Source organism: Euprymna scolopes, chromosome 29 (genome assembly GCF_053919585.1).
Source record: "Euprymna scolopes isolate OS-2025 chromosome 29, ASM5391958v1, whole genome shotgun sequence".
NCBI lineage: Eukaryota > Metazoa > Mollusca > Cephalopoda > Sepiida > Sepiolidae > Euprymna > Euprymna scolopes.
Genome location: NC_136510.1, coordinates 30,249,471 through 30,273,948, shown reverse-complemented (window position 1 = coordinate 30,273,948; position 24,478 = coordinate 30,249,471). Strand labels below are relative to the sequence as shown.

Genomic DNA, 24,478 nt, shown 5'->3' with positions numbered 1-24,478 from the left:
TTTTCTTACAGTGCCACCAAAAAGAAAGTACACACTTGTCATTTTTTAAAAAACTACAAATTTAAGCTAAAGTGAATGTCACTGTTTAAACGATCTATACCTCATTTGATTCGTCTTTTATTCCTCTATAATTTTACCTGTTCATATTTTACTTTTAACTGAAGTATCCTAGTGTTCACGTTAATTAAAAAAAAAAATAGCTTCAAATCAGGAAAACAAAAAGAAACTCTGCAGCAACAAATGAGCTAAAAACCAGCTTAAAATATCCACCTTTTAGCATCTCTAATTGTAATTGTTGTTGTTCCTTGGTTATACGATGTAACATTTAATATACTTCAAGTCTCTCTTAGTGATTGTCAGGAGCCCATTAACCTCCACCTTTTCGTGTTTATCCCATCGAGAAATCAGCCGCAGATTGAAATGTGATGAGAAAACAGTATGAATGACTGTGCAAAAGCATCAAAACACCAGCAGTTCGTGATATCCCTAAATCTTATCATCTTAGAGTTACTTCTTACTGGAAAGACAATGCTATCAAGAAACAGATTTGAAATGGCTCCCCAAAGCCAACAACAGTGTAATCTTGTTAAAAAGTGCTCTCTTCTACAGTTAAGAACAGATTGGAGGAATTTAATTTGTGATGCTGTGTTTTAAGACGCAAGCCAATGATTTCTGTAAAAAACAGAAGGCGCCATCTGGACTTTGTCAGATGCAATGGAGATCATGACTCTTCATATTGATTAAAAATGATTTTTAGCGATGAAAGAAAGTTTAATAGGCTAAGCAGTGATGGTTGAAACTTCTGCTTGTGTAGTGCTAAAACTTCTAAAGTACACTTGTGATTTTATGCTGTATAAGGTTAAAATCAGACTGTTCCTTCTTTAATTGGATTTATTTTATTTTCAGTACTTATCAAAGCCGTTCTGATACAAAGCCTATCTAAGAACACTTACAGACAAATAAAATACATTTATTTTAAACTTTTTAAAATCTTCACCCAACCATTTCTGAGTCTACATAGAACGAACACACACACACACACACACACACACACACACACACACACACACACACACACACACACACACACACACAAAGTGTCTTTTATATATAAGTAGAAATAGCGATTTTCTTCCCTTTGTTCAGATTTCATTCTTGTCATCTCGGTCACTTTCAAGTTATTTTATTATTTTCTCTTTCATTTTTTTCAATTCATTTGAACAAATTTTTCTGTTTTTCATTATTTCTCTGAGTCATAAAGAAAAAATGGAAGCCTTTTTTCCCCATGCATTTATATCCCAAGCATCAAACTCCTTTATTGGGAACCAAGAAAGATTTAAAAGAAGTGTTTTTTTTTGTTTTTTTTCTCTTCTTTATTTTTTTTAATAAAATCTTGACTGATATTGAAAGATTTTTCCACCGGATTCTGTTGCCTTGGATGATAATATTCAATAGTGGTCGCTACCTCTCTCTACTCCCCCCTCCTTCTCTTGATAAAAAACACCCATGTGATCATGATTAGCCAATCATCAACTAGCTTTCACTCCTTGTAATCAACCCACCATTGTCAGTGCCTTTGTAACAGTATTTTATTCAACTTGCCTTCAAAAATATTCTTTAGAGATTTCTATGGTCTTTTCTGTTTTATGCTCACTTACATGTCATCAGCAAGGAATTTCACTTTCTTTTCTGCCTCTACAAGGATCACCATTGTTATTTTTTCTTTTCATAATTATTATATATTCTTATTAACTTGTGAATTTTATACAATATTTTTTTTTATTGTTTCTTTCATGATTCTTATAACATTCCTTATTATGATCTTATAAATTATATATTGTTTTATTATCTTATCTATATGAATAAATGTGAAAACTTTCATTTATCACACCTAGGTAACTATCAAAGAGTGGTACATTATTACATTAAGGAGATTAGAAAGTAGACCTTGGATTTACTTTCAGCAGCCGCATAACTTTTGCTTTCCATATTTTGTCTTTTAGTCCTCAAATTTCATGAGCAATGTTTCTGACAAAGGAAAAATAATTACTGTTTTTAGGGCCATAATCCATCTAACACTGGCTAACATTGGCTCGTTTTTTTTTTTTTACCTTGAATTAATTTTTTTTTATCTCCTTATACCCAGTGGTATCCTTATACCCTTGTCTGGAGCGATTTCCATAAAAACAAAAACAAAAAAAAAACATGCACACAAACAGAAAACGACTCCCTGTTATTTAAATTAATAACATTCTTTGGAAATAAAGTATGTATCGTAAGGAGCAAATACCCTAACACATTTATATTTATGCTTAATTTGCAAAACTATCTTATCAACAGTTTGTAATAAATTAATTTAGGGTGTAACTTATAATTTTATTGTCCTATTTTCCTATGTACGTGAAATAGTTTTGTCAATATTAAAAGTTATTGATTAAAGCAATTTATATTAAACCAAGGATAAGCTACTAAAACATTTCTGAAAATATTCATTAATTTTCAAGGGAGATAATTCAAGTGATAACTATTAGTTTGAAAAATTACAATATTAAAGATATGTAATGTAAGTTGTACATTTAAATATAATACTTAGAACTAGATGAATAGCAGCCAGATGACTGCTTGATTTTTTGCTCATAGTTATATATTATTTTATAATTATATATTTATATTAGCACACTGCCTGGCATTATCTGGCCATAAAATATGCTTAAATATGATATTTTAATTTATGCAGATTTCATATTAATTTTTATAGTGCCAATTCTCTATTTATTATTATATTTTACCTCATTGGGTACAATATAATCGTGAATTATACCTTGTCATGGCTGATAGGACGAGAGTATGCTACCTCTGTGGATAAAGGGTTTCATTTGAAATTCCATGCAGATTCTCAAGTTCGACAAGATACATCTGAAGAAGGTCGGATGTTACATCGACTGAAACGTTGTGAAAATAACACTCAAGATGAGAATAGTAGTTTGAAGAATCCAAATAATACATATCTTATGATTATTATATATTTCTATTAGTTTATAATATATAATATTTTAATTTTGTTTAGAGAAATTGTACAATCAGTCCAATCAACCTTACACGATTTATATATGATAGTGCTCAATAGGAAGTAGAGCTATATATATATATATATATATATATATATATATATATATATATTTGGTGCTTATGAACTTTTGTTACTGCGCCATTTTTTTAAATAGTTTTTTTTTCATGTTAAATTCAAGTTTCACAATATCTTGTCCATTATTAAATTGTTAGGTGGAAGTACAGAATAGTTACAAAACGCCTTCCCCTCGCCATGTTAAGAATGGCTTTCAAAATAATAACGCTATTATTTCAGCACAGTAACAAAAATACGTAAGTAACTTTTTTTAAAATAAAAATATGTTGATTTATACAAACATTTTGTTACACAAATAACATTTGCGCTTTGATCTACAAAATATTTACGTGACATCAGGTCGACGTACAAAATAAAAATGTACTAAATAAAAGGCCTCCTCAAATTTAAAAATTGAACAATTTACAAAGAGCACATCTCTATTTGTATAAAGTTCTTGGCCTTTTGGTCAAGATCAAAGTGTAGTATCTGTTCTCTATTTGTATAAAGTTAGATATGTGTATATCTGTACAAGATTTACTCCTGAACCCAAATGAATTTTGAAACACAGCTGTTAAACATAAGAGGTGATAATGTGGGCTATGTTTAATTTCATTTAGTTTCATGCAGTTGAGGTAAAAAGGGGTGGAAACCCTTTGTGAAAATTCAGAGACTTACTGAGTCCTGTGTGATATTGTACCTATTTACAATGCCTCCCCACGGGACAGAGTTAGACACCAGGGTCGTTTTTTAACGTGGAGTTCAACAGTTAATAGGAATGAGGGACACCTACCTGGAATGCTGACAGGGTTGTTCAGGCAGTTTGCTTTTTTATTTAACCCATGCGTACTTCATCTAATGTGCTGGCTTTTGAAAACCCTATTTGAGCTTGTGTCTAACCCCCATGAGAGGAGGTAAATAACCATACACTATAGTTCTTTTTAACTTATTTCCTCCTAATAGTGAGAGATGTTTTTCTCCTTTCAACATCTTCCTCTTTTGGAATCCTTTTTTGTGGGAGGGGAAGGGGGGGGGTCAGTGTCCAAAGTCGAAGATGGTTCTCTTTTATGCTTGATAGAGCATTTCTGTTCTTGTGATACTTCAAAAAAAAAAATCATAGATTACGTTTATAGTAGACACGGCCAAAACACTCAGAATAATCAAGTTGATGTTTGTTTTTTGTTTTTGTTTTTTTAACTAATTAAAATCTATTAAAATCCAATATTTCCTAACAAATTTGGATAAACCCCTGAATTTTATCATATTAAAAGCAGAATATATATTTTTCAATAATTTTAACAGAAGTTTAAAATTTTCCAAAAACAGTCAAGTACCAATTTTTTGCTTAAAAACGTAAACGGTAAACTAAACTTTAAATATTTAAAAAATATATATATTTATGAATCAATTAAACTATTTTTATGTCTAAATAAGATTTAAGATGATTTGTTATAAGAATATATAAAAATATTAAAATATTAATATCTGAATTTCAAATAATTTCCAAAAGTTCCAATTTTTATGATGATTCGATAACACAATTGACAAATGCCATCTTGACTTGTAAACTTTTTAAAACTATGGAAACTTATACCGGTTACAAAAAACTAAACTAAAACTACTTTGTTTTTTATTTGTTTTTTACATCAACTTCAAATTTGTGGTAATATATATTACAGTTTTAATATCATTTTTAGTTTACTCTTATAATTTCCAAATTTTTCTATATATTTTCCTCAAAATAAGAAATAAAAAAATGTATTCTATTTAGAATAAATTCTATTATTTTTGTGAATTGAATTTATTTTTAATTTCATGAAATCATTTTTCATTTCTTATTTTCTAATTAATACTAAGTTAACCATATTCCATAAACTTGATTACACTGTATTTTTCCCCAATTTTGCAAAAAGGTTGTAAAGCTTATAGGTTTTAAGCGATTCATTTGAAAATAATGGTTAGACAATCGCTTTTGGTCCACTTTGAATGCTTGACTTCGTATCATCATTTTATTGGTTGATTTGAGTCACGTGATGTCAACAAACACGCAGACAACAATTTTATGATTTGGAGGGTTTTTTTGTTGTTTTTTTTAAATGAGATTTGGGTGGTGATGAGAAAACTATAGCGTCTACCTGCCACCATACTTAAGAGAATCTTGCGTAAACAAGAAATTGCAGAAACAATTATTGTAAGTTTTAAAGTTCCACAGTGGTATATGTTTTTTTTTCTTTTTTGGTATCGATTCGTTAAAACATTCTTTATTTAATGCTATATAGGCAACATTGGGCTTTCGAAAAGAAAATTATAAAGTTTATTTATTTAAATTTTAAAGTTGTTTTTCATAAAATAATAATAAATAGAAAAAAAAAATTTTTTTTAATGCTTATCTTAAAAATAATAATTATTCATAACATATTAAACGAATTTCACAATTCAAAACATAGAAGGCGAAAAATTACACACATTAAAAATTCGGGTTTTCATTCTAAGAATTTGAAGGCCTGCTTTTTTTTCTGTATTCTTTCTCATTCCGCGCCCCATACAGAAAGTGTATGTCCAGTTGGGACTTTTTATTCTTCTAAGAGTAAGAGTGATCCAAAATGAAGACGAGTGGGGTTGGGGGGGGGGGGTTATATATGTAAAAAAAGTATATATATATATATATATATATATATATATATATATATCCAGGCTTGAGATAATAAAAAGTAGGAACAAATTAACTCAACGAGATAGTGCTCGATAACAAGAGCAAAATATATTTTTTCATTTATTAGAAGGCAAAAGTTACATAGGTGCAAGGTGCATATATATATATATATATATATATATATATATATATATATATATATATATATATATATATAAAATCTGAAAAATTACAGGTCCACTCTAACCCGGAGTGGTAGTACCTGTTAGGGTCCCAACTATGGGTTAAATAGAAACCAACTTGAAAACAACAAATATATTCTATTAAAAAATTTTTCTTTAAAATCTTTGAATTCGGCATTAAATAACCCGAAAAGGGTTGATATGCTGTAAAACAAAAACAACCAACCAACTGAAAAAATTACACTTTTATAAAGTTCGTTCTTGACGTAATAATTGGTGAAAATTTCATATTGCTTAGATAATTACCTCATTTTTGGTAGATTTTTAAAGAGGGACTCAACCAAAATAAACCTTGCAATCCACCTCCATTTTGCTAGTTTACGATAATTTGGTTTAAGTGTATACCTCTTTTTAAGTTGGCTGTTGTTTCTTTTAATCCACTTGGGGTGTTTAATGATATACACTAGTCTTCTGATTCGTTTCTCAATGATGCTTTTGGTGCTTCTTCGCTTTTAGAGCGAAAATCGAAAGTCGAAAAAATTAATTTTAATCAAAAACAATGTTATCTACTTAATTGTTATGTCGCAATTAGTTAAATATTACTGCATTATTACATAAAACAAGTGTTTTCATGATTTAACGAAAAAACAATTCCGCCATATTTGTTTACGGCACGTGACATAAACACATGGGAAGTAACTCATAGTTTGGAATGTTAATAACGCAGAATTTATTAAAACCAAAATATGTAATGATTAACTAAATGAACACAACATATATGCAAATTTTGTGAACTTTTTTCTTTTGGATTTTTTTTTTTTTTTTTTAAATAAAAAAAACTATTCGAATTAACATGAAATAGATAAAGTGAGCATAACAAACACCGGAAGTTGGAACGTTAAAATTAGGTAAAGTCAATCTAACCGATATGATGACCTGCAAGAATGGTTTGCAAAAAAAAAAAAAATCGACCCCCTCCTTGTAGAAAACTGCCCAGTAGAGGGTGAAGGAATTAATGTTTTTGGACAATTTTTCGATATTTGTCGTCCGAGACGCCGAGCTTCAAAATGATACTGATCTCGTAAAAATCCATCGCCTCTGTCAAAAGTTTTAGACAGATATACATACATACATACATACATTTAAACAAACAGGTGAGATTTAGATATTAGATTACCTCTCCTGCTACCATAAGAGCTCTTCTATTTATTATTTAAGCAAAACTTGCAAATTTATTTGGAGACTATTTTCATTAATAATTAATTTTCTACTTTATCGTTTTTTGTAATTTTTGGATGTGTTACTAATTTCGATATAACAATATCATTGGTTTTAATTGAAATTTAATGTTTCGATTTTTCACTCTAATAACGAAGAAGCACCATACTTTCTCTCCAGACGACTTTTCCATTTTTATCATCTTTAAAATATATTTTACACTCAGCTTGAAATCTTTTCTTAGTTGCTGTTTCGCCTGAGTTTTAAAATAGTATTTTCATCATATACTGAATGAACGCGATAATAGTTATATCTCCTTTGTTAAACTCTTCACTCACGTCACTCCACAAATAAAAATGAGACGTTGTCTTTCTCATCATGTACGGTGATCAGTTTAGGCGTATATATAAAAAAAAACATAACTGCTAAAAGCATGAAACTTACATCCCTTGTTTTCTTCTAACTCTCGATTTTTTTTACATTTTTATTTTATTTTTTTTTTACTGTTATTCACGCAAAAAAAAAACAAACAAACAAAAAGGCATATTGCCATTGAAGCGTAAAGAGTGAGAGTAATAGGAGCCAATTTGGTTCTAGTACGCTTCGAGCTATTTTTTAAATAGTATTTTCAAGTTTAATTAAAGTTTTGTGTTATCTGTTTTTATTTAATTGTACGGTTAAACTACAGAATAAGAACAAAATACCCTCCCATGTTAAGAATGGCTTTTCTAAATAATAGCGTTATTATTTCAACACGGATCAATAAGTGCACTAGTACCGCAAATTTATAAAGAACAAAAATTGTGCGTAGGGAGTTGAGCAGCAAGATGTTTGTTCATACACGTTCAAATTTCTGCATGTTGGTGCTGTTAGGAAAACATGGAGCAGAAAAGGAATTCCAAAGGAAAACGGCCTGATGAAATAATCGAGGAAAGAATCTATCAAAGTAGAAAATATTCTGGCATCTAGGAACCTAGAAGTAAAGAGGTGGGATTTTGCAGCTAGTTGAGTGGGTCGAGGGTATTTTCGTTGTGGGAGTGCATGTGCAGTCTTCTAAATATATTAGAGATGCATTCACAGAATATCCACGGTTCCTTGGTTGATGTTTCGTCTCAGTATGAAAGAATGTCGTGAAATACTTGATCGGTTGTTTATTGCTCTGTTTAGTTGATTACTGTCATTTTTTTTAAAACGCGTCACAGGATGGACATTTACATTCATTTAGCGTTGCATTGTCGAAAGGTCTCCTCCCTTCATTATTTTCTTATAGATCCTTAGTGGTTTTGCTAAGAAAATCGATACGTTCACAAGATGTGGAAAAGTCGCCGATTGGGAATTGTATATGTAGGCTCACTCTTGTACATTCTCTCCGTTGTTGCTGACGTTGTGTACAATCTGGAATGGCGGGAGTGGAGCTGAGGAGAACGGCTGTTAGACGCCATCTTGCCTGACCCAATCGTCAAGAAAATGGTTTTGGTAAAGAGGATATGTTTTTCGTTTTTGGAGGAGCAGGAGAGGGGGTCTTTTCCTTTCCGTTCTCTTCTTCTTTTTTTTTTTTTTATATTTCTTTTTGTCTTTATTTACTTTTCCTTTGCGTCTTTTTTCCTTTTCTTTTCGACATTTTTCTTTCTCTCTTTGTTTCTTTCTTTTTTCATTTCCTCTCTATCTTTTTCTTTCGCTTTTATCCATTTTTTTCCTGACCAATTGTCAAACGATGGTTTTGGAAAAGGATGTATGTTTCTTGGGGGTGCGGGTGGGCGTATTTTTCCTCTCCGTCCTCTTTTTTGATTTTCTTTACTTTTACTTTTTGACATTTTCTCTTTTTTTTTCTTTTTGTTTCTTTTCCTTCCTTTCCCTTTTTCCACTTCTCCATTACTGTTCCTTTTCTCTTTTATTCTCTTTCTTTTTCTCTTTTTTTTCTCTTTTCGTCGCTTTAGATTTTTATTTTTTTTGTAACGTTCTATTTTTTGTTCCACGTTTTACTTTTTGTCTTTTTCACTTTTCCTTTTCGTCTTATTTTTTCTTTTGATTTTTTCTACTCTTGTTTTTTTGTTTTTTTTGCTTTTCTTTTTCTTTTATTTTTCTTTCCCTTTTTTTCAATTTTTTTCTTTTTCTATTTTCTTTTTCCTTTTCTTTTTGTTTTTCTATTTGTACCTTTTTCTTCGCTTTATTTGTTTCCTTCTTTTTTTTTTTTTGTAGAGTCAGGATGTAAAATAAATTGATGAAAATCTCGTAGGTGTTTTGGAAATGAAAATTCTAATAATCAGATTGTTTTTCTGCGACGCTTGTCAAGAAAATACTATGTTGTTGTTTGTGATGGTGATAGGGTCAGTAGCAGAAACTCAGCAACGGAATTATTACTTTCTCTGCCAATAGTGCTTTTTTTTTTTTTTTAAGTGGAATGATTTGTTGTTTTATATCCTCTTTCTTTTATTTCTATTACCTTTCTTTCTTACATATTTCGTTACAAGGGAGTCCCGGTTAACAAAGCCTAAAGGCCATTTTTTCACCCTACCTTTCTAGCAGCAAAATTCCACCTCTTCACTGTACGTCACTAGACGCTGGAAGATTTTCTACTTTAATTGTTTCTTTCCTTAGATCGCTAGTCTCTGGAATTCCCTCCCTACTTCCCGTTTTTTCCAACCGTACCAATATGTAAAAGTTTAAATTTGAATAAATATGTTGTTGCTTAATTTCCCACCCAGGTTGTCTTCTATAAACCTGGCCACTATGACATTAGCCTCATATGCTTTAGTGACAATATGTCTATTTTCATGTTAAAAAAACACACACAAGTTCACTATTATTATATCTGATGCAATAAATGTGAATACACCTGGATTTCTCCTCACAAGAATATGATTAATAGGTATAAGCCATAAATATGGACAAGGCATCGAAAGATGCACTGAAAGCCTAAAGCTTAAGCATATTATCAGCTACAACTATGAACAACTGTGCATAAAGGTGACTTTATAGATCGTATTGCTCGATTACTGTAGTCAAGACCACGCAGTTACTTCAAACAAATACATTCCTTCACAGGACATATCAATATCCATAAGTTGGAAGGAAAAAAATATGGGTGCCTTCTAGTGATGGAGTAATTTCAATATTTTTCATAATTTTTATACAATTACTGATTCTGTTCTATATTCCCAATTCCGAAACAATTACTGATTCTGATCCCAATTTTAAAATTGCCTAATCAAAGTAGAATTCCATTTTACTGGTTGTGGGATTTAACGGAGATAATAAATAATGAAAAGAATCATTTTTAGAATTGGAAATTAGGCCAGAATATTTCTGATTTTGACACCCCCAAAAAGTCCAGATTTTTTGGATACCCAGTTTTGATAAATCATCCCAAAATTAGTGCATGTTTTTTCCAAAGTTATTAGTACATTGTTCAACAAATAGAATTTGAACGTTGCATAGCTGATTCATGATTTCTAGAGAAACAAAATTTTCACCCTCAGATCTATAGATTTTATAACTGCAACATCTTGTCTGCACTGAAACTTGGCATCTCAAAATCAGCCAAAAGAGGACATTAACTGTGTTTGATTCCAAGTGCCTTAGAAGGAATCCATGGATCAAATGGAATGATCAAATTACCAACCAAGAAGTCAGAGATTGCATTAAACAATAGATGGTATCATTAATAATCTGCAAACGACGTCTGAGTTGGCTTGGACATGCCCTAAGATTGGTCTCAGAGAGAATTGCCAACAAAATGTTTTAATCGACCCCTGATAGATAAAGAAGAGGAAGTTGAAAAGTGAATTAGAGATGGCAATAGAGAAAGATTTGATTGCAACAGAAAGAAACAGAAGCAGTCCTGTGTATCTAACTTAAGATTGAAAATGATAGTATACCCTTAACTGCCTCATGCATCGCAAGATGCGTGGGTTTCTAAGTCTAATAGTTGATTCCATAGTCTGTGACGATATCCATTTGGCCAATCCAACTCACTCCATTTTAACTCCCCTCCTTTTTTTTTTATTTCTGTTTAATTATTTACATTCAACCATTTATTCCATTCTTCATGCACCGTTTCATCCCGATTCCGTTTTCAACATCCATGCGAACTGGTGATATGAAAATATAATTTACATTGACTCTTTTTGCATTGCAATTCATTCAATTTTGCAAAGCCTCCAACAATTCTAATCCTCTTGACGGCTTTCATGGACAAAACGAAGTAGACATTTTATGCCACTGGGATTGGATACCGATTCTATCAAGGGCGGCAGATAAATATTATTGATCTATTTTCGTCAATGTTCCTATGGAAATTTTCACTGACATTTTTTTTTTCGTAAATGTATCAACCGATAGGGGTTTTGTAATTTTTTTTTTATTTTATTTATTTATTTATTTATTTTTTTTGTAACATAAAAAATGAATTCGATTTGACAATATTTCTGAGATGTGGTATTGTTGTGATTCGATTATTTTCATTTTCATTGTCATATTCACAACATTAAAAACAATAATAGTCAGGTAACAAATAATATATAAAGTAAAGTTAGTCTATTTATGGGGGGGGGTTATCATTAATAACTTTTATATTATATAGATTCTTTGGACTACAGTTTTCATCTTGTGTGTTATTTTCACGTTTTGGTTTATATAACCGCCAACCTCCTTCGGGTGTATTTTGTCGATCTCAGGAATCTTTGTAACTCAAGAATTTGCACGGAATTTTGAACAAAACCTTTATTTCATCCAATGGGGTAGTATGCTCTCGTTTTGTCAACCATGACTGGGTAGGAGTCATAAGTAATTTTTAATTGTATTTTTAGTATCACCCTACACTGATAATAATCAACCTCTACAAAAGTTACCTTACAACTGAATTTTACTAAGTACTTTATCCACTATGTGGAAGATTCTAGTATGAATTCTAGAGTCTTAAACCTATTTTGTTTCTAGATGTGCAGTCTTACTACTTATCAGATATCATGTTATCACTCTATTACTATTTATATATATATATATATATATATATATATATATATAGTTTTTATCTCGTTTTTTTTTTTTTTTTTACAGATTTCATGGACAAAACAAAGTAGACATTTTTTAAAATATATATTACTACCTACTTGTTACTATATATATATATATATGTGTGTGTGCACACATACAGGGTGGAGTGATAAAATAATTGTTACCCTAGAAAAGACATGATTCATCTTCGGTTTAATGAAAATTGGCTTTCTTTTATTGTTGCAGACCATCTACTAGTTGGCCAGTTGTGTACAAATATCAAGAGCGATAGATGCGCCGCTGTACAACTCGTGCTCACTACGGATCCAAGTTATGACAACAAGACCATTACCAGCGCACTCAAAATGCATTGCTGGGTTGCCATGAATAACTGGGATGTGCCCAGGGAGATGAAAACAAAGTCTCCGGCCACGATTATGGTTTTTGGTGTGGTTTCAAGTGAGGGCCACATCATGCCACCTCACATCTTCAAAGTCGGCTTGAAAGTCAACACCAAAGTGTATCTGGATGTGCTGAAGAGTGTGGTGATCCCCTGATACAATCAGTTAGATGATTTTTGTTCCATCAAAGAATGACTTCCTGTTTCTTCCTCTCACTTTGCATACACACTCTGTCTTTCTCTTAATTTAAGTATTTTAGTTGAAACTGATTGATTCCTGACTCTAAATCCTTCATGACACATGATCAGTTTTTAAAACTAACTGTAAAAATTAGTTATTTAGGCTTTCTTGCTCCAAATTGCTAGCTCAGGCTCTCTTCAAAATTGCTAGCTCGGACACTCTCACTAAAATTGCTAGCTCGGACACTCTCGTTAAATTTGCTAACTTGGACACTCTCACTAAAACTGCAAGCTCAGACACTCTCACTAAAACTGCAAGCTCAGACACTCTCGCCAAAATTGTTAGCTTGGACACTCTCGCCAAAATTGTTAACGCGGACACTCTCGCCAAAATTGATAGCTTGGAACCTCTTGCCAAAATTGCTAACTTGGGTTTACTTACTTAGACTTAAAAACCCATCTTTCAATGCATGAGGCAGTCAAAATACATCATCGTTTTTTTATCTGAAACCAAATCCACAGTTTCCCTCCATCTTCCAGTCGCAATCAGATCTCTCTTGATTGTCTACTTCTAATTCATTTTTGGTTTTCCTCTTCTTTTTTCATTAGGGGTTTCTTGGAACACTTGGTTGGCAATTCTCTTTGGGTCCAATCTTTGAGTATATCTGAGCCAGCTTAGATGTTATTTGCAGATTATTAATGATACTACCTGTTGGTTTGTGCAATAACTGACTTCTTGGTTGATAATTCAATCGCTCCATTTGATCCATATAATCTTTCTTAGTCACTAGCTTGGGCATTGTCACCAAAATTTCCAGCTCATCTCGTTTGCTAAACTTGCTTGTTCAGACCATCCTGTCAAAACTGTTGTCCCTGACTCTCCTATTAAAATTCCTGACTCCAATTCTCCTATCAAAATTGCAACGACCCTCACCCACTCAGCTCAAATTTCTGATTGCCTTTTCTGAGTTCAACTTTCCATCTGTTTAAAACATGTAAATAATAAATATAAACAAAAAGACTTTTCAAAAGGAATCCTCTTTTTATTTTTGCTTTTTTCTCTAACCACAAGAATTAATATCAGTAGGGATATCCTGATCATGTTTGGAGTTCTTGTATGATCAGGATTTTGTTTTGTTTGGAGTTTAAATATGGAGCTGGAGTTCATTTTTAATAGTATGTAACGAATATAAAAAGTGGAAAACATTAAAAGGTTTTGATGAATCGCTATAAAATCATGTGACCACTTCTGACCTGTCCGTAGGTATAATTCTTGCCTCTACGTAACTTATGCATGATCGTGAGTTTTATTTGCTATTAATTGCTTATTTGTTGAAATTATGAATATATATAAAATTTTAAAAATGACTTTTTAGAAATTTTTTAAAAGAATAATTTAATCATGAAATTAAATCTAACACAATTCATTTCGGTTTCTTTGTAAAAAAAAAAAAAAAAAGTCAGCCATTTTCATTTTTTGGTCCACCGTACTGTATATGGAACTCTACCGCTGACTGGGATAGCTTCCGTACACTTATATTCGATCTACCTCTGCATTCCATGTTTAAAAAGGATGTGTCCTCCATAGTATCAAACCTGACCGAATGGCTAATTGTAGGCATAGACCAATTCATACCATCCAAAAAATTCCAACAAAAGCCTAACAGCCAGCCATGGTTCTCCCCAGAATGTGCTGCTGCCATCGTGCACAGAAATCACTTTTTCCATAGCTACCAACGTAATAGATGCACTGAGACTAAAACTGCCTTCAGGACCATTAGCCAGCAACCACTGCAAAAGAGTAATAAAAAATGCGAGAGAGCTATATGCTCAGTCCGTTAAATCCAAAGTAGCTGAGCAGTGGCTTAGTTCCCACCAATTTTGGCAAATAGCAAACAGGATCCTGAACAGAAGCGTGCGTTCTATCCCAACCATCATCAATGGACCTGAGGTCATCTTGTCAGCATCAGATAAGGCCAAACTATTTGCCAAGAACTTTTAACTGACTGTTATATCTGATAGGATTAGCAAATCTCTTGACAAAGGCTTCCTCTTTAGGACAATTGCTCTTGACATATCAAAGGCCTTTGATAAGGTATGGCATAAGGGCCTACTTCACAAGATTTCCAGCTACGGTATAACTGGAAATGTTTTCTCAATCATTAAATCATTTCTCTCCGATAGGCTCATAAGAGTAGTGGTTGATGGGCAGAAATCAGAGGCCCTCAATATTAATTCTGGAGTCCCTCAGGGGTCCATTCTAAGCCCAACTCTCTTCCTGATCTACATCAATGATCTCCCAAAACACATACTTAAATCATTCGTTGACATCTATGCTGATGACATGACCATCTATGGCAACTCATCAAAGGCCGTAAATGACAACGTTCTCTCAGATTCTCTCTCCTCTGATCTTGAGCTTATGGTACAGTGAGGGAGGAGATGGCTGGTTACTTTTAATGCATCTAAAACTAAGCTCCTATCTTTACATCATCAACGCTCTGATACCCATCTGGCATCAATTGAAATGGGTGGCTCTCATCTAGGGGAAGCTCCATGTTTTGATAAGCTTCTGGGCTTGACCTTTACTCCTGACCTGAAATGGAACGCGTACATCAAGTCAGTTGCCAAGGTCGCTTGGAAAATGGTGGGATCCTTCTACCGCTCCAGAAGATATCTCAGCCCTGATGCAATTCTCTATCTGTATAAAAGCCAAGTACGTCCAAGTATGGAGTACTGCTGCCACATCTGGGCAGGAGCTGTTAAAAAATCCTATCCTGCCTTGACAGAGTACAAAATAGGCTTCATGGCCTAGTGGGTGATGCCCTTTTCTTTTCCCTGCAACCTCTCTCCCACAGAAGAGACGTTGCGAGCCTGTCTTTGTTTTATCGTTACTACCATGGCAGGTGCTCATCTTAACTCCAATCTCTGGTCTCCCCCTCGCCAATCTTTCACAAAAACACCCGCCTAGCTGAAACTACTGTCGTCAAAAATTTTCCCCACTCCTTATCTGTGCCAAAATCAAAACGTAGATTCCATGAACAAAACTTCTTTCTTAGAAGTGCACGCCTGTGCAACTCTGTTCCGGTTGCCTGTTTCTCACCTGACTACAACCTGGATGTCTTCAAATCCAATGTAAACAAATTCCTGATGAACCGCCTCCTTAAGTAAGACACTTTATCAAATCTCCAACACTAACGTACTGTACACACAATAACCCTTATCCCAGAGTGGCTTGCGGGCCTTGATAAGTGTTGACTACCTTGTAAAAAAAAAAAAAAAAAAAAGTTGAAAAAAAAGAAATGAATTACCTTGTTACCATTTAAAATTTATGTCTGCAGGTTTATCTAAAATATAATGTCGATCAGACTATTCCTTAACTGACAAGTCATTGTATCAAATCAGGAGAAAGTTCGGAAAATAGTGTCAGTAATTTGCATATCGTATCCAGGCGGTTCACATTTGCAATATTTCATTGAACTGCTATAAAACAAAGACTGCTGGACACTCATGACTGAAACTTGGAGGGCAAGTCAGACATAGGATTGCAGAAAGGATTGTAAATTTTAGAGTGAACAAACACAAAATATCAAGAAGCATGAGACGTGTTTGATTATTTTGCTCCAATTAGAATGAATGTCTATGTCTTAAGAAAGCTTCCTGGACTAACCCTAGCCCAAAACAAAGACTGTTGGACATTCATGACTAAAAATTGGTGGACAAGTCAGGCATAGAATGAAATTTGTTTATACCAAATATAGTTGGATTGCAAAAAGGATTGTGAATTTTGTTAAAGATTTCATGAGTGGCATATTTTGGGGGTCACTCTGTATGTCCACATTTACAGTTAATCATTTCTAGTGGTTCTGGACGGTAGGGGGTAGGAGCAGTCTACAGTATAGCACTTCCTGCATTGTTCATCTAATAGCTGTGCTTTCCTACGCCGTCCCTTGACGCCTTCACGAACGGGTTGTCAGTTTCTGTTGCATTATGATTTATGCAAGTGCGCTAGGGAGGAGACACGTGTGTGTCGTGTGTGTGTATTTAAGAACAGTGAGTCGTAGACAAATAGTATGGATGGATATACAGGTGACCTATCGGGTCCTGCGTCATCACAATCAACCGGATGAGAAAACCTTATGGAATCTCTAAGGAGTAAACCTTGTAATTAATTATCCGGCCAGGGAAATTCGAAATTGACAAAGAAAATAAAATTATACATTGTAAGATTGAATTGTCTTCGCAGTTGTCGTTCTTTGAAAACCAATTCCCGCGAGGAGAGTAAATTCCAATATGGCTACTTGAATGCATGAAAGGGAGGGGTCATGAGATATAAGGACCACTGAGTTGAATGTGTAGAAATATATAACAGCTGCAGTCTTTTATATATGGTTCCCGGCTGTCTGTATCAGATTGTATGGTGTGATGGTTGTTTTGTTTTACGACATATCAATCCCTTTTTGGGTTATCAGTTATTTTGATGAACGCTTTTGTTTATGCTTCAAGTCAATATTTTTATATATTTAATAGTCTGTTTTTTTTTGGGTTTTTTTTAATTATTATTATTATTTACTCACTAGGAGTAGTTATACAGTCCATCATCAAAGATTTCTCTTTGAGAACTTGTGGTGTTCTTTGGAGTCTGAGTGACAACAAATCTCCCCAAATTTCCAGTACTCTCCACATCTTTTGATAACCTTTGCTGATTAATTTGCATTATCGCAACAGCCACTTACCAATAATTTCTCGTTGGCAGCGACCATTGATCTTCACTGAAATTTGGATTGCAATAAGCCTCCCTAAGGTCCCAGTAGTCCTCTTTGCACTCCTCCAGCAGAAGTCTGGCTAGTATTTTCTTCCTCGGTCTTTCCATCCTCCTTGACCCTCCTTACTTATTTGGTGTAGAGCCAGTTTATGGTAAGACGGAAAAAAAAAAATGGTTGGGAGGAGTAACTTATACTTCTCCAGTTTCGGTTTTCATGATTTCGTGTGGTGTTTTTATAATACTACTACTATTACTACTACAACTAGTACTACTACTACTACTACTAATAATAATAATAATATTCTTTGTATGCATACACAGGGCGATTGCTAAAAAAGTCGGAAATTTGTCAAACGGTGATTTATTTTTACAAAAGTGGGAAATTCGTTTTCTTGGACCAGTTCCTTGTTGACAACAGCTGCTTCAGTACGTCCTTGTTTCAAATTTGCAACATTATGAAGCTGATGTTTTGTAATCCTTGAAAAAAAAAAAAAAAAAAAGTCAGTATCACAGCTAGACACTTTATCAGTCACTAATTCGGATTTTCGCTTTCGAACAAAATAATCACTTGCCTTTGAAAGTATGAAAGTTGTTTCCTGCTGCGTCTGTCCAGAATCTAGGGCTATCAAAACCAAAAATGTGAATAAGTCAAACACAATAAAATTTCAAGAAAAAGTTTAAACAATAAAATTTATAACCTCACATTCTTCACTTTAGTAGCGACCCCCCCCCCCGCCACTGTATTTATTTAAACCATTGATAGGACACTGACTGGGACACTTTGTTTCAGAGTAGACCTGGGAGTAATGCAACTAAAGGAGAATTCTACACTCGCCCAAATCCTGAAATTGGAACTTCACCACCAGGTGCAATTTTTTGCTATAACCAGGACGGTTTTGGGAAATAGGGTAGGCAAAATAAATAAGGCGGAACAGCTGAGGAAGATTGGTTTTAGGGTGGTGTTATGAAGTAGGAGGCAAAGAGTTTGCCCAAGGCAGTTAGTTTAGTATGAAGCTCAGGAGAAATTCTATTTATCCATAAATGAAACTGATAGCATATGCATAAAGGCATTTTATCTGTGTGTGAGAGAGAGTTTGTTCCATATGGACTCTGAAACATTTGGGCCGATTTATTGAAAATTTCACACAAATTAACTTCATATGCCTGGGAGTGTTCTTAGGTTTTAAATACCTCCGATAAGTATTGAAAATTAATAATCGAAATGTTCTGATTAAAGAAAGAACAGTCTAGTTTTGATCAACGTTAACACCCTCATACAACCTAACATCACAAGTATGTTTGAGAAGTTTTATCACTTACACTCGCAAAAGGTTCAATGATACTTGACTTTTGCATTTTAAACTTTAATTCCAGTCAAATAATTTTATAAAATCAATAGTAAGTTCTTTGCAATGTAGACTACAATGTATTGTGAACTAAGTCACTGCAGAAAGGTATACCATGGGGGAAGGGAAGAATTGGTGTTTTCCGGGTTGAAATCTGTGTATCAAACATTTGCCAAGTGTTTTACCTTAAAGTACATTTTTAGCTCCTTACATCAGGTGGCTTCATGACTTGTCTGGAGCGATTTCCGTGAAAACAAAGAAATTGATTGTTTCTATGGTTTAAAGATACTGTAAAATCTGAATTTGATGTTGCTGTCTCTATTCCCCTCACCTGAAACATTTTAAGCTTTTAATGCAGACTGTTGTTTCATAACAAATTGAAAAAAAGTTGTCATAAATTAAAAATTTTCCTTTGACTAATTTTATTTGTTTTTATAAAAGTCAAAGATATTGAGGAATATATTTTGCTTCCATTATTAGTTGGTATAGATGTTTTTTTAAGTCAGTTCAACTCGAAGGCACGTGATACAAGAACAAGTTAGATCGGATATGTACAGTGGCACCAAAAAGAAAGTCTGCAGTTGTCATTTTTTCAAAAACCTCCAAATCTATGCTAAATTGAATGTAGCTGTTTAAACAACCTATACCTCATTTGATTCGCTTTTTATACCTTTATAATCTTACCTGTTCATATTTGATTTTTAATTGAAGTATCCTAATGTTCAGTCAATTTAAAAAATTGACTTCAACTCGAGAAAGCAAAAAGAAATTCCACACAATAGAAAATTGTAACTTTAGAACATTAATGCAACACAAATACAATAGGAACACAATGAACTAGTTAATATTTAGTAGCATAGCCCTTCTGCAATTTGAGAGCTTGCAGTCTTTTGGATATTCCTTGAATTAGTCTGCGGCAATATTCCAGTGAAAGAGCATCCCACTTCTCTTTAATTTTTGTCCAAAGTTTTTTCAGATTTGAAATTTTATCATTGCATGGATGTTGCATATGTTTTCGATAGAATTGAGGTCTGAAGATTGTGCAGGCCAATCCAAGCATGGAATATCATGCTCTTCAAGAAACGTCTTGACATTGCCAGCTGTGTAAATTGGAGCATTATTCTGCATGAAGATGGGATTATCATCCAAATTCCAGCCAAAGTAGGGTAGAAAATGTTCAATCAATATATTAATGTACTTAATTCGACCTTGCAAGCGAACTATAGGCCCTGGACCATTGGCACTAATACCACCCCACACCAAAACTGAACCTCCACCACCTTGCGGCATTGAAACTGTGCACCTAGAATTAAATTCTTCATCCTCCCTTTGATGGACATACTGCCTACCATCACTGCCTAGACTATTGAACTTGCTTTCGTCGCTAAAAATCATTTTCAACCAATATAAAGAGTCATGATTTGTATTGCATCTGACGAAGTCCAGACAGTACTTTCTGTTCTTTAAAGAAATCATTAGCTTGCGTTTTGCAACACAGCATCGCAAATTAAATTCTTTCAATTTGTTCTTAACTGTAAAAGAGAGCATTTTTTAACAAGATTGCACTGTTGTTGGATTTGGAAAGCCGTTTCAGATCTGTTTCTGAGGCTGTGGATCTTGATATCATTGTCTTCCCCGTAAGAAGTATCTCTAGGACAAGATTTAGGGACATCACGAACACTGACCATGTTTTGGTGCTTTTGCACAGTCATTCATACCGTTTTCTCATCATATTTCAATCTGCGGCTGATTTATCGATTGGATAAACCAGAAATGTAGAAATTTATGAGCTCCTGACAATTACAAAGAGAAACTTGAGTTAAATGTTACGTTGTGTGATCTGAAACAACAACAATTATGATTAGGGATGCTTGGTTGCTTAAAAAGTGGATATTTTAAGCTGGTTTTAAGCTCATTTGTTGCTCTGGAATTTCTTTTTGTCTTCTCGATTTGAAGTTAATTTTTTAAATTTACATGAACACTTGGATACTTTAGTTAAAAGACAAATATGAACAGGTAAGATTATAAAAGAATGAAGGAGAATCACATGAGGTATAGGTTGTTTAAACAGTTACATTTAATTTAGTTTAAATTGTCAGTTTTTGAAAAATGACAAGTGCGAACTTTCTTTTTGGCGCCAATGTGGACTGTAAAAACTTGTACATCAAATGGTTATGGTCATACGCAGAACCGGATTTCAGTTGCTGCAACTAACATCCTTGAGGCTATTTATTACAACAGATCTATTAAAATTACTACAGCAAATAGAAAAAAAATGTCATAAATTTTGATTCGATTAATTTTATCTGTTTTTATGAGAGTCATGGACATTGAAGAATATGTTTTTCCTTCAATATAAGTCGTTTTAAAAGTCAGTTCTACTTGAAGACATGTGGCTCAAGAACAATTACATCAGATAAGTAGACAGTGAGGAATATGTTTTGCCTCCATTATTAGTCATTATGCGCCTTTTTTTGAAATCAACTCAACTTGAAGGCATGTGATTCAAGAACAAGTTAGATTAGGTATGTAGACTATCAACTCATACATGAAATGGTTAAGATCGTACACAGAACAGGTTTTCAGTTGCAGCAATTAACATCCTTGAGGCTATGTATTACAACAAATCTATTAACATTACTGTAGACATCTAGCGCACTTATGATGGCAAGACTGACAGCAAAATATCAAATCTACATAATTAATCTAGTGAATTTTTAAATATATTCAAGACGCAGTTGGAATGTTAATTAAAAAATATATTTGTTCAGCTTTTAATAAAACACATGCTTTAAACGAAATGAAGTTTTAGCTACATCCACATGGATTTACCTAAAAAGATCAGAATTTTGCAAAAGATTTTAGTAGGAAATGGAGCGTTGGACGAACTCAAAAGTAACTTTGAATTTTTTTTTTTTTTTTTTTTTTTTTGTATCTTTCATGACTAACGTTTAAGCTCACTTGTTGATGTTTGTTGATATGTTGTAAAAAAAGAAAGGCCGAAGATTGTCAGAACACAATTTTGCAATGTCATTGAGCGTAGCTAATAGCTTTCAAGCTATTATCTGGTGCATCCAGAGTCCAATTGGGATTGCTGGCTGAGCTGATATAATGCAAAACCTGAAATTGGCCATGGGGGTAGTGCATCACTGAAGATCAACAGTGAGACATCTAAAAAATGTATTTCATAATTGTAAAAAGAGGAATGCTCTCATGGATTATAGAAATTCTTTTGTCCAGTTCAAATTCTATCTATTGTGATCATTTCTATAGTAAATTTCATTGTTCTCCAGTTTGGTGCTGAAAATCGCATCCACTGGATCGTGAAGATATGTTTCAAGAAGCGAGAGAAGACGGGAGACCAGCAATGGAAAAAGAGGGGAAGAGCACAGGCAGCAGAGGACTGAAATTGAACTCTCAGAACCAGATACCACCTACATCTGTGGCAAGTGCCTGCCGATCCAGGGTAGGTTTGCACAGTCAAATCAGATGCTGCAATTGTGCAATGGACTGATCTGAGGGGCAGAACTTCATTGCCTCCTGAGACAGACATAATAATAAGTATATTTATATACATGTACTCTTTCCATATTAAAGGCTTGTTCCAAGAAGAGTGAAGAGAAGCGAGACCAGTAATGGAATAAAAAAGTGCCCAGTTTAAATCCTATCGATTGTGGTAATTTAAACAACAAATATCACTATAGCATCAAAATTAATGCTATAAAATGAAAAAAGAAAAATAATAAAAAAAGTCAAACTTCCTACAATTCATGGCATCCATTCTTCTGCAACTGTTTGAAATAATATATACAAGTAGCCATGCATTGATAATATTAGTGTGACAACCACATAGTCCTCCACCAACAACATTGCCAACCCCTTTTCTTTCATCTTCTCATTCTGGCCATGTCATCACCCCCCCCCCATGCATGCTGGCTCATAAGTATAAAAATAAAACAAGATAAACAAAAGAAAACACAGTCCCCAACACTTACTGTAAATATTTGTTACACTCTGGATGTGTGTGTGACACCATCGTAGGAAAAAGCCGTCTAAACGCTAACATCCATATCTTAGTTTTTCCGAGTTTGTTGATTGATATCAGCTGATCTCGATCTCCCAAAGCTCTTCTAACCTGGTCCAGGCCATGGTTTGCATTTCACTGTGCCTAACTAGCAACTGTCCTGAATGAACTGTCATAAAACATTCCCAACCGTCATGAACTGTTGTAAAACTCAATTTACTCCTAAAATTAAATCTAAATATATCTCAGGTCCTTTTGTTCACCACATTTTTTTTTTTTTTTTTTTTTTACTCACGTTCACTCCTAACAAAGCATATCACCACTTGAACATAAGAGACTACTATTTGGGACCATGCCTAGGAAAGATTAACAAAATGTTGGTTTATGCTACATTTAAAGATCTGCATATCAGTACAGTCAGAGAAGCAGGTAACAGGAAGGGAATTTCATAGTCTACCTGCCTGAGGGAATAAACTATTAGAATAGAAAGCTTTCTGGCATTTAGGGCCTTAACAGTGAAGGGGTGTGATTTTGTTACTAAGCGAGTTTGTCGGGGATATGTACGTCGAGGGTGCAAAAGTACAACGAGTTCATCACAATCCCATTCAGCTTCCTTTGTCTACCCCGATGAACAACTTCCTCTCGATTGTTCTCCCGATAAACTTATTTCCTCCTGCCTTTTTTCATACGTTTTTTTTTTTCTGTTTTCTCTTCTACTTTCTGACACTTAGGGAGGAAGGTGAGGGTGCCGATAGTATTACATTTACTTGGTAAGTTAATTATGTTTTTCGTAAGTTAATTACTTTGCAAAAATCCGATGCAGCACCAAACGTGATTCTTTAAATTGTTTACGCATGATGTTGTTTGAAATGAACATTGTATTTATTGATTAGCTGCAGCAACATGATTGAGTTTTACATCTTGTGCGAATGTTTCGTTATGCAGTTGCATACGTGCCGTGCGTTCTTTTTAGAAGATCATATAAAAGTTAGAAAAATAAAAGCCACCATTTTTCTTTTATCGTTCTTTTTTTTTTTTTGTCTTTTCTTTTTTTAAAAAATAATACTTTCGTGATTTTATCTCTGTTATTATTGATTGTTTGTTTTAGAAACGTTTTCTAACTGACATGATATGAACATCCAGCAATAATGGACTTTATATCCTCATCCGCAAGTAAAAGCAATAAAAAAAATTAGCCCCCCCCCTCTTGTGTTTAAATGGCTTGAAAAACAAATATTTGATAACGGAAAATATTTGAAAGCGTTGTTTTACTATTTCCTGCTGAACAGGAATTGACACTTTATGTCACATTTGTTGTTTTTACTGCTCTTCCAATGTGTGTGTGTAGATATCTCTCTCTCTCTCTCTCTCTCTCTCTCTATATATATATATATATATATATATATATATATATATATATATAATATATATGTGTGTGTTTGGATATATGTGTGTATGGATATAAGTGTGTGGCTGTGTGTGGATATATATATATGTGTGTGTGTGTGTGTGTGTGTGTGTGGATATGTTCATATATGCGTGTGTGAATATATATATATATATATATATATAATATATATATATATATATA

The 24,478-nt window shown here is 33.4% G+C and overlaps 1 protein-coding gene and 1 pseudogene across 2 annotated transcripts in view; both read left to right on the top strand.

The window, feature by feature from the left end:
- The window catches only part of LOC145252569 (dynamin-binding protein-like), a 666,835-nt gene that overhangs the window by 319,447 nt on the left and 322,910 nt on the right, over positions 1 to 24,478 (top strand). The window lies entirely within an intron of this gene.
- On the top strand, positions 3,573 to 3,780 carry LOC145252988 (U2 spliceosomal RNA; annotated as a pseudogene).